Source organism: Mytilus trossulus, chromosome 5 (genome assembly GCF_036588685.1).
Source record: "Mytilus trossulus isolate FHL-02 chromosome 5, PNRI_Mtr1.1.1.hap1, whole genome shotgun sequence".
Classification (NCBI taxonomy): domain Eukaryota; kingdom Metazoa; phylum Mollusca; class Bivalvia; order Mytilida; family Mytilidae; genus Mytilus; species Mytilus trossulus.
In genome coordinates this window covers 69,401,365-69,413,614 of record NC_086377.1, presented here as the reverse complement: position 1 = coordinate 69,413,614, position 12,250 = coordinate 69,401,365, and positions in this window count along the sequence as shown.

Genomic DNA, 12,250 nt, shown 5'->3' with positions numbered 1-12,250 from the left:
GTTCAGTAACTTCTTTAATGTCACTATTCTTATCAGGACCAATTCGTGGATCAGGCAAGTCATCACTTTATTCCTATATTCGTAAATATTTTCTTCGTCTAAAAAGTGACTGATGTTTATATTGTTCTTATTAGTCCTGAATTTTATATAAGGAATCACACCTCTAAACGCAATCGTGAGAGGAAAGGAGGACAAACCTTGAATTACACAGTACAAAACTCCCAGTATATTATATTTTATCATGGCCATTATAACGCCTTATCTATATATTGTTTACCACAAACATAAAACCGACAATAAAATTATACATGTACCATCAGATATTCAATTGTACCATGTTGGACCTGCTACTACTTTGTGTTACACGAAGTTCCTCAAAACAGGGACTTAGTATAGAAAGTCCCTGCTCAAAATAAGACAATTTTGACATTTCAAAGAACTCGGGTGCTTTTTATTAATGAATCCTTTTTTTCAGGCAGGATAATATGCTCATCTCGGGGCCTTTAATAGCTGACTTACTTTGGTCTCTAGTGGAAAGTGGTCTCATGAACAATCATATACTATAGTACCACATCTCCTTTTAACATGTTTAATGGGCGCATTATGTATGCACGCATTTGGGAACTAAAATGTTTTACGATTTCACTCAATTTTTGACTACATTTGCACACATTTATTAAACGGGCTTATTCCAATCAATCTAGATTGCCAGCATGTTCTCTTTTATAAAATTATTTTAACTTGTCAACAAAATTTCAGTGATTTCATACCTCAACAATGCTCTAGCTGACTCATATAATAACAGTAAATTTGAACAAATGAATGTGAAAGATATATTCATAATGAAACTGAAGTATTAATTTATTACCGTAAACTAAACCCGAATACATGATGCCAAGTTCAATACAGCATAGACACACCCGAATCAGTCCAGGCGTCAACGCAATTAAAAAAATGACGTCACATACGATGGCGAAAAGGCAAACGTTATGCCACATTTAAATTTATGAAATTTAGAAACAGCATGACGTCACACATGAAAAACTATAATTCAAAAGTGAAATAGAATTAGGATTGCTTTAAGATTATATTAGAACTAAATACTGATAATTCATTCAAACAAAATGCATATTGCAATACTTATTAATAGCAATTAACTGTAATATTTATATTTGTCCAGTTTGTTATGAATCCAACTTCAAACGTAATAAATCGTACAAAATTAAATATAATTAATAAAGGTGGTGATTAATTTTTCTATCCGTAACATCTAAATATAATAAAAAGACGTCAACACATTTGACAAAATCCGATGAGAATTACAAATATAACATTAAACATGTAAACTAAATACATGAATTTGGGATAAACAAGTACAGAAACACGTCTTATAGTAATACGAATTCACATTCAGCAAAACAGTCACAATCGGGAATAAGTCACGTTTGGTAATTAAAAGATTAGAAGACATAATGACAAACCACAATCTACCATAAGGTAAAAATGTCCTTAGCTAGTTTGGTTAAAGAGAAATCATATGGATCCACCAATTCGTGATGGTGTCCATAAAATTTACGGAGTGTCAATTTTAATCTGTCCTCATAACTTTGTTGGAGCAGTTTCTGCGTAAGGAGCACACTCCTGTATATGAAGTCCGTATAGTGTGAACAAGCACGTGAATAACGTATCAATTGTGATATGTAAACACCATACGAAGGGGCAGAGGATATGTTACTGCTAAGAAATGGAAAATTGATAATTGGGAAGTTGAAATCGTCCCGTTTATCATATATTTTCGTGTGAAGTCGTCCATCTACGTCAATATTGAGGAAAAGATCAAGGTATGAAGCAGTCCTTTTAGTATCTGTAGTATCCTTAATTTCAAGTTCACTAGGATATATGAGATGTAAGTATTGGCTGAAGTATGGGTTGTTCAATGATAAAACATCATCAATATATCGGAAAGTAAAATTAAAGAATTTCGCAAGGTGTTTTTTCTTTTTGTCTTTTAGAAGGTTCTGAATAAATTCTGCTTCATACGAATACAAAAACAAATCAGCCAGCAGGGGTGCACAATTAGTACCCATTGGAATACCGACTGTCTGTGGAAATATAAATCCTCCAAACTCAACAAATATATTGTCGATCAAAAAGTCCAGCATTTTAATAATATCATCTTAAGTATATTTTCTGGAAGATTCAGTGTGATTCTTTACAAAATATGAATAATTGTATCCCAAACAAGGCCGGACACAGTTGTTAGTTGTATAAAGTAATATTTAAAGATGGAAATTTAAGTTCCGAATTACATGACGGGAATCTGGAGTTCAAGTAAAAGTTGAAAAATTTCGAAAGAAACAAAAGCTATTCTTTGCTTAAAGGGGACATTAGATATTCTGTTTACGAAAGATACAAAAGCTATTCTTAGCATAAAAGAACAAAAATTCTGTGTATGATGTTAATATGTATTGTATATAACATAAAGTGCCTAGAAAATCAACCTTCTACAACGAAATTTGTTTTACATGCACACGTATAAAAATTGCGGTTTTTATCAAACGCAATCAAGGGTTTGAACGTAGTTTTCAATATAGACTCGTGCAATTATATATATATATATTTATGTTATAGAAAGTAAGATCTACTCTTGTATGCAATCAAAGAAATAATTATTGAAGTCTTGCAGATTTTGAAGCATACACACATATAATTCAATACAGAAACAAAAAATATCTTTCAGACATTACTCATAATGGCTGAAACAGACGAAATGATGTCAATGATAATAATGGAAGATAGGATACATCGTCTAGATGATGATTTGAGAGAAACATTTCCACAAAATGGCATGTATTGTGATGTAGCCGGGTGCAACACCGTATTTTTCCGGAACTACTCACGTTACATAAAACATTGGAAACTTGTACATTTAGAAAATATTCCTATGTATAAATGTACTATGTGCAACAGAAAATTTAAATACAGATGTGAACTAGGCCGACATTATAGAACCAACCACCTTTTAGAGAAAGATATTGCGGCAGAACGTACTGCAACAGTTAACTCTATTTCATGTACTAATAAGAGATTTATAAATCCTAAGGGAAAACTACATAGAAAGAAATTTTGTATCATGTTTAATATTGTATTTTACCTTTTTCAGCATGTCTGAAATTTCAGTAGCCAAATTTTTTATACCTTCCGAGGATGAAATTCCAGAGTATTGGCCGGATGAAGGTTTGTCCTGTGAGGTACAGGGGTGTGAAACCCCTGTTATCAAGAGGATAGGAATGTATTGTAAACACTGGCTCCGTTTTCATACCTAGAAAACCTCAATAACTATATGCCGTCTCTGTCAGATGTTACCTTCTTCAAAATTTTAGGGACCATCATAAGCTTAGTATTAAAGACCGCACAGAAGAAGTGATGAACACCATCCCTCAGCTGGTAGATAATATGAATTATATTGACCCCGGCAATATAATTAAACGTGTTATAAGACCAAAGGTAGACCTATAGGTAAGAGAAGCAGCTAAGAAGGAAAGACGCATTCTTAGTGAGCAAATAAATAAGAAGGAATTATTTCCGAAAGTAACATGGAACTGTAATCGTTCCCAGCGACCATGAAGCATATATTTTCCAGACGCCGAATATGAAGGAAGGGTAGGTATTGCAGTTAAAAAAAAACCGGATGGTGAAAGTCATTTAGGACTGTTATTGTTGGTCATTTTACAATTGATTTGGACAAATAAAAATTAAACAAAAAAAATTATGTATATATAGATATAAGGGAAGTTGTTAATTACTTGCAACTATTAAATTTCAGATATTTAAATATTAGCTAAATTGTTGAAAATTAGATATATATGTTTGTCAAGAATAATGTATTTTTTTTCATATAAATTGATTCTTAAGGGGGGAGGAATGTAACAATTTCGCTATAAGATAAAGAATAATTATCTCCCTTGTGCTTATTTAATTTTGTTATAAGTTTAATATTTTTAAGTTAAAGTTATAATATATGATCTTTATAAGTTATCACTTTTTATAAATCTTGGAAAATTCCGAGTAAAAATAAATATTTTTGAAGAAGGAAAAATTACATGTAACCTTTGTATCGTAAATAATCAATTAACACATATTGGTTTGTCTTCAGACCAGTAGCTAATGTAAGGCTCACAATTATACATTATTCAGTTATTACTAACACAAGGTATGTCTAGGTAATAGACCAAAGATGTAGAAAAGTTATTTCTATAATTTTGAACGTCCTTCTAAATACTACCACAGCGTGTTCTTTTACAGTCTTTAACAATTAGACTAAATAAAGTATTTTATACAGTTCTAAATATAAACCAAAAGTTTTAAATAATAGGTCTAAACAAAACACGGGTTAAAAATCTTTAGGTCCACTCGAATACTCACTATCTTGAAATGTAATTGTTATACTACTCAGAATATTATTTTACTATTGTTAAACTTATAAACTGTTGAATTGAATTTACCTTTTAGACAATTTTACATTTGTTGATATTGTATAATGTTTTTGTTGCTTTACATCATGTTTATTAATAATACAAATATAAACATATTTTTTTTTCTTTTTTTTCTTATTGCCATAGCTCAGTTCTTGAGAAGAACTATAAGAACTGAGATAGTCTAATGATCTCACTCGTCAACACATTATATATATATCAGTATATTTAGTGTATAGAGTCAGATATCCCAGTTATTAAATATAAAACAATGATTATATTTACTTTATAGATGAAAGATGGGGTATGAGTGACAGTGCACGAAACAGTCCTTGTTATTTCATCTTATCTCTATATGGGGTATACTTAATTTCTCATTCTTCGCATAATTGGAAAAGATTTGAGTGACCGTACTTCAAAATTCCCCAGTCAACCTTCGAAAGTTTAGATTGAGGACATCAACATAACAGTAACAGTACTTGTTCACAATTCACTACACTAATAGCAGGCTGATCTTGTGAACCAATTTTTTTGAAAATTTATAGTGGTCGACTTTTTGCATCTAGTTTCATGTTCATGTACACACTAATAGACCTCACCCTTTTCAATACCTTAACTTCACTGGGTCGATACCTCTGCTGGTGGACTATCAGTCCCCGAGGGTATCATCAGCTCAGTAGTCAGTACTTCGGTACTGACATGATTTAACAAACTTTACTAAAATTGTCTGTTTATAAATTTTTGAAATTATTATGAAACTAAGGTTTCAACTCCCTCAGGCAAAGTTGGCTTTAGACGAATTTGGCTATTTATTTTAGGTATTTTTGATATATAGCTCTTCAACGATTTTCGGTACTTGTACATTCTCGGATTTCAAATATTTGGCTTTGAGCGTTCCTGATGAAGGTAAATCCAGAAAAGCGCTTCGGACGCAATAAATTATAAAACGTGTTGTTTTCCATTTTTTCAGTCGAAATATCGGTTTTAGAATTTGGAATCTTGAATTACATACATTTTATAGTTAACACGAATTTGAAGATAGTTTATTGCGTCTTCTCTGGACACGGACAAGATGGGAACGAAGATGCACAAGAATATGGCCAGCATGAGCATAGTGATAAGGATCAAGGGTGGATGTTTAAAGTCCGCTGACAAAATTTTATGAATTTTCCGTTACACTAAATACAATAAGAAAAGGGCCATTTGGGGTTGACATTGTTAATGTTTGTGAGTGTATGACCTTATGCCCAGAGTCCCATAGAGCCACTTGTTTGTTTTTACCAATAACCATGAGGAATTGTTTAGCATTTATTACTGTTAATTTTTGTGAGTCAGTGCATGACCTTATGCCCAGAGTCCCATATAGCCACTTGTTTGTTTTAACCAATAACCATGAGGAATTGTTTAGCATTTATTAATGTTAATGTTTGTGAATCAGTGTATGACCTTATGCCCAGAATCCCATATAGCCACTTGTTTGATTTTACCAATAAAGATGAGGAATTGTTTAGCATTTGTTAATGTTTGGGAGTCAGTGTATGACCTTAGGGACGACATCAAAAGATCGATGTAGGATAAAAAAAACTTAAATCACATAGTTTTTTTTTTTTTTGGGGGGGGGGGGTCAACATCGCTGCAAGTTTTGTTAATCTAAAATCGATTTTACATATATCTCTTTTGGTCAATCAATTTTTCCCAAATTAAGTTAAGAAAGGGGGTGTGGGGGTCAGTGAAAAAACTATGTGAATTTAGTTTTTTATCCTTCATTGAACTTTTGATGTCGTCCCTTATGCCCAGAGTCCCATAAAGCCACTTGTTTGTTTTTACCAATAACTATGAAGAATGTTTAGCATTTCTTAATGTTTATGTTTGTGAGTCAGTTTATGATCTTATGCCCAGAGTCCCATATAGCCACTTGTTTGTTTTTACCAATAACGATGAGGAATTGTCTTTATTTCATAACTGTTAATGTTTGTGAGTCAGTGTATGACCTTATGCCCAGAATCCCATGTAGCCACTTGTTTGTTTTTACCATTAACTATGAGGAAATGCCTAACATTTATTACTGTTAATGTTTGTGAGTCAGTGTATGACCTTATGCCCAGAGTCCCATATAGCCACTTGTTTGTTTTAACCAATAAAGATGAGGAATTGTTTAGCATTTATTACTGTTAATGTTTGTGAGTTAGTGTATGACCTTATGCCCAGAGTCCCATATAGCCACTTGTTTGTTTTTACCAATAAAGATGAGGAATTGTTTAGCATTTATTACTGTTTATGTTTGTGAGTTAGTTTATGACCTTATGCCCAGAGTCCCATATAACCACTTGTTTGATTTTACCAATAACCATGAGGAATTGTCTAACATTTATTACTGTTAATGTTTGTGAGTCAGTGTATGACCTTATGCCCAGAGTCCCATATATCCACTTGTTTGTTTATACTAATAACCATGAGAAATTGTTTAGCATTTATTACTGTTCATGTTTGTGAGTCAGTTTATGACCTTATGCCCAGAGTCCCATATAACCACTTGTTTGATTTTACCAATAACCATAACGAATTGTTAAGCATTTATTACTGTTCATATTTGTGAGTTAGTTTATGACCTTATGCCCAAAATCCCATATAGCCACTTGTAATAATGACGAGGAAATGTTCAGCATTTATCACTTTTTATGTTTGTGAGTCAGTGTATGACTTATGCCCGGAATCCCATATAGCCACTTGTTTGTTTTTACCAATAACCATGAGGAATTGTTAAGCATTTATTACTGTTAATGTTTGTGAGTCAGTGTATGACCTTATGCCCAGAGTCCCATATAGCCAATTGTTTGTTTTTACTAATAACTATGAAGAATTGTCTAACATTTATTACTGTTAATGTTTGTGAGTCAGTGTATGACCTTATGCCCAGAGTCCCATAAAGCAACTTGTTTGTTTTTACCAATAACTATGAAGAATTGTTTAGCATTTATTTCTGTTAATGGTTGTGAGTCAGTGTATGACCTTATGCCCATAATCCCATATAGCCACTTTTTTGATTTTACCAATAACCATGAGGAATTGTCTAACATTTATTACTGTTCATGTTTGTGAGTCAGTTTATGACCTTATGCCCAGAATCCCATATATCCACTTGTTTGTTTTTACCAATAACCATGAGGAATTGTCTTAACATATATCTTTTATATAAGCTTTGGATTTCAAATATTTTGGCCGCGAGCATCACTGAAGAGACATGTATTGTCGAAATGCGCATCTGGTGCAAGAAAATTGGTACCGTTAATTTAATTATTACTGTTAACGTTTGTGAGTCAGTGTATGAACTTATGCCCAGAGTGCCATATAGCCACTTGTTTGTTTTTACCAATAACATGAATAACAATGAGGAATTGTTCAGCATTTATTACTGTTAATGTTTGGCAGTCAGTGTTTGACCTTATTCACAGAGTCCCATATAGGCACTTGTTTGTTTATAGCAATAACTATTTGTCACTGATTATTAAGCAACCAACAATCAATTAAACTTAAGGTTAACAGGGGTAATGCCATCATCAGTGTTTAAATACCTGTAACTCAATGCTAAAGTCTATTTTTCCTTGCAATATAATGTTTTGTCAAATGCTAAATTTTTATCTTTGTGTACATGTTTGCTAAAATTTTATCAATTTTCTGCAAAGCTAAAATTTTATCTTTCTGGATGCTAAAATTTTAGCTTTTGGTTTGAAAAAGAACCAGCTAAATTTTAGCTCTCATTTATATTACTTATTGATTTAAGCTAAACTTTTATGTTATTATACTTTTATTGCTTCAGGACTGATGAAGATTGTACAGCAGAATAAAAATGATTGCTCATTTGGGATTATCTCTTGTCCTTGATATATAGCTAAACAAGTGCAGAGATATTTTTGCCTGAGCTTTTGTTCTTTTTCATCAATGTTCAGAAAGAAGAAATAGAGACAAATGATAGAAAAATAAAGACAAATTTGGTAAGTTTTTAAATATTGATAAAGTTATAACATTTTGAGGTAAAATTTTATTTTTTTGCAATATTCTTTAAAAAATCTACTATTGAGAAAATGAGACAGTCTCAAAATTTAAAATCCTCCCTTAATTCAAGTCTTGAGTGTAGATATTTGTCTTTTATACCATCATAATTTCAAATAAACTCAGCAGTTTTAGCAGAAATAGGTATGTTGCCTACATGTATTGCTATTGATGCTGTAAGGGCTTCTGTTGGCTATTGGTGCCATTTGATAAATGCAAAAAAAAGATAGTCATGCTTCAAATGCCTATAAACGTAGTTTTAAATTTAAATAATGGTTTTGCGGTCAAATCAAAACATGCTCTTTCAAAAATGGGGTTTAATCGTATATGGGAAAATCAAAGTAAAATTGAGAATGGAAATGGGGAATGTGTCAAAGAGACAACAACCCGACCAAAATAAAAAAACACAACAGCAGAAGGTCACCAACAGGTCTTCAATGTAGCGAAAAATTCCCGCACCCGGAGGCGTCCTTCAGCTGGCCCCTAAACAAATATATACTAGTTCAGTGAAAATGAACGCCATACTAATTTCCAAATTGTACACAAGAAACTAAAATTTAAATAATACAAGACTAACAAAGGCCAGAGGCTCCTGACTTGGGACAGGCGCAAAAATGCGGCGGGGTTAAACATGTTTGTGAGATCTCAACCCTCCCCCTATACCTCTAACCAGTGTAGAAAAGTAAAAGCATAACAATACGCACATTAAAATTCAGTTCAAGAGAAGTCCGAGTCTGATGTCAGAAGATGTAACCAAAGAAAATAAACAAAATGACAATAATACATAAATAACAACAGACTACTAGCAGTTAACTGACATGCCAGCTCCAGACTTCAATTAAACTGACTGAAAGATTATGATTTCATCATATGAACATCAGGCACAATCCTTCCCGTAAGGGGTTTAGTATCATACCATCATAACATATATGAGAAGAACATAACCCGTGTCATGCCAACAACTGTTTTTAGAATAAATGTGTTTAGTTCCGACGCAAAGACCTTATCAGTGACTCAATATTAACGCCAAAATATGCAATCTTTAATGACTTGACAACAGTATCGTAATTATATCCCTTCTTAATAAGTCTATTCAAAGGGTTTGTAAGTTTATGAGGTGAATACTGACACCTTTGTGCTTTATAAAGAATATTTCCATAAAAAATTGGATGTGAAATACCTGAACGTATAAAAAGTCTGCATGTTGAGCTATATTTACGAATGATGTCTGTATACCGATGATAAAATTTAGTAAATGTTTTGACTAGTTTGTGATATCGAAAACCCTGGTGTAATAATTTTTCAGTAATACATAAATTTCTCTCGTTAAAATCTAAAACATTGTTACATACACGAGCGAATCGTACAAGTTGAGATATATAAACACCGTAAGATGGTGACAAGGGAACGTCACCATCTAAAACAAGGGAACGTCACCATCTAAAAAAGGATAATTAACGATAGGAAATGAAAAATCATCCCTTTTATCATAAATTTTAGTATTCAGCTTTCCGTTAGTGATATAGATATCAAGATCGAGGAAAGGGCAGTGGTCATTGTTAGTATTAGCTTTATTTAAAGTGAGTTCACCAGGATAAATTTCATTAATATACATACTGAAGTCGTCATTATTGAGAGCCAAAATATCATCCAAATATCTAAAAGTATTATTAAATTTGTTTATCAGATGTTGTTTTGAAGGGTCTTTGCTTATTTTTGTCATAAATTGTAACTCGTAACAATACAAAAAGAGGTCCGCAATAAGTGGTGCACAGTTAGTCCCCATTGGAATTCCGATAATCTGACGATATACGGAATCCCCAAAGCGAACAAAAATGTTATCTAGTAAAAATTCAAGGGCATATATAGTATCAAAGCATGTCCAATTAACATAGTTTTTTGTTTATTGCTACTAAAAAATGACCTAAAAGAGTTTGAACATATATATTCACATTCTGATTTTTTGAATGCCCATTTAATTAGGTGTGTGAATTTTTTCTTAATGAGAATGTGAGGCAATGTAGTATACAGGGTAGAAAAATCAAAACTTTGAACAGATTCAAAATCACCAATATAAGCATGCAATTTGACAAGTACTTCCAAAGTACATTCTCTAAGAAATGCCTTATAAAATCTGTAGGTAAAAAATTAGCAGAAACGTATACAGATTTCTGGAAAGACCTAAAATAAACCATATGAAAACAAATAAAGAACATACAGAAAAATAAAAAAAGAATACATATTAGAAAAAAATTAATAATAGATTTTGATTGATACATGATATCAAATGTTATAAAAATAAGAATAAGTTATAGTTATCTAAATATTGAACAGGGTAGACACCGTACATTGCCGTTGGTAAAAAGATTATGTCCTCTCTGTAAAAAGGATGTAGAAGATGAATATCATTTTACTTTAAAATGTCAAATTTTAGAAAAATGTAGGCAAAATCTTTTTCAAGAATTAGAGAATATTGTTCCAGATTTCCCCAAAATGTCTGATGAGGAAAAATTTGTATTTATGTTTACTTTTAATGAGTATGACGTAACTAAAATTTTTGTCAAGGAAGTTAATGATTTACATGTATTAAGAAATAGCCTAGCTGATAAGAACAACTAGTGGATGTATATTTTCTTATAGTATTTTGAACAGATATATTATGTTAATGAGGGGTATTTGCGAAAAATACCAGTCGAGAGAATGCCAAATTTCACGAGCCGTTAGGCGATGGAAATTCATTCTCAAGACTGGTATTTTTTGCAAATACCCCTCAAGAACATGATATATCTGTTTGTTTACACCGAATGTTAATGTCCTAAAACGCATTGATGATCCGTGACGTTACAAGCGTCCAGTCAGATAAAGTATTTTTTGGCAAATACTTCGGCAGAGAGGGTAAAAAAAGGCATATCCTTTTAGCAAATACCCCGGTGATGTTAAAAATGAACGATATTCATTTTGTTGTGTAATTGCCCAGTAGTTCTAGGGTGTTTCCTCTGTCTGGTGTGATCTACTGGTTAAGAGCAGAGAGACCCGAATGGTGACGTGCATGGCCTGGTAGAAGACTGGAGAGCCCCGAATGGAGACATGACACAAGGGTCACCCTTGACCGGATACAGCCTCTTCCTGACCTTGATGATCACGATAAACCTATCTGCGAGAATCCTAGATAAATCCCTGTAGGAAACCAAGCCTGAAGGTAAATATCTACACATATTTACACCTGTTATACACATAATCCTAGGGGTATACGTAGAGCCCAGCTAGACAAGCCAAGTAACACTTTACTGGTAGTTGCGGGTGGTTTAAATTTTGGTCCTGCAGAGGATTTGGTCGCCATCTTGGGATCTCTAAAATTTGGAGTGCAGACAGTCAACCCTGAGAATTGTAGTTTTATCTTGGGGGGGGGGGGGGGGGGGAGGGGGGGTATTGTTAGGTCCTATATTTAACTTTTTGGGATAAAGGCTAGATAGTTTCATCGTTTTTGAGTACTTTTTGGGCCGGGAAAAACTTTTTGAAAAGAAGTTTCTAAGTTCATAGCGAGGTATTTTGCCGCGAGATTTGGACGCCATCTTGTACCAAACGGATGTAAACAAACGGAAGAGCGAGTGATTTTACATTGTTCCGTTGTGTATTTCATTGCTGACTTGACTTTTTATTGAATAAACACTATTATTGTTTTGAATATATATATTTGTTTCTGATTGATATTGAAATAAAATTAA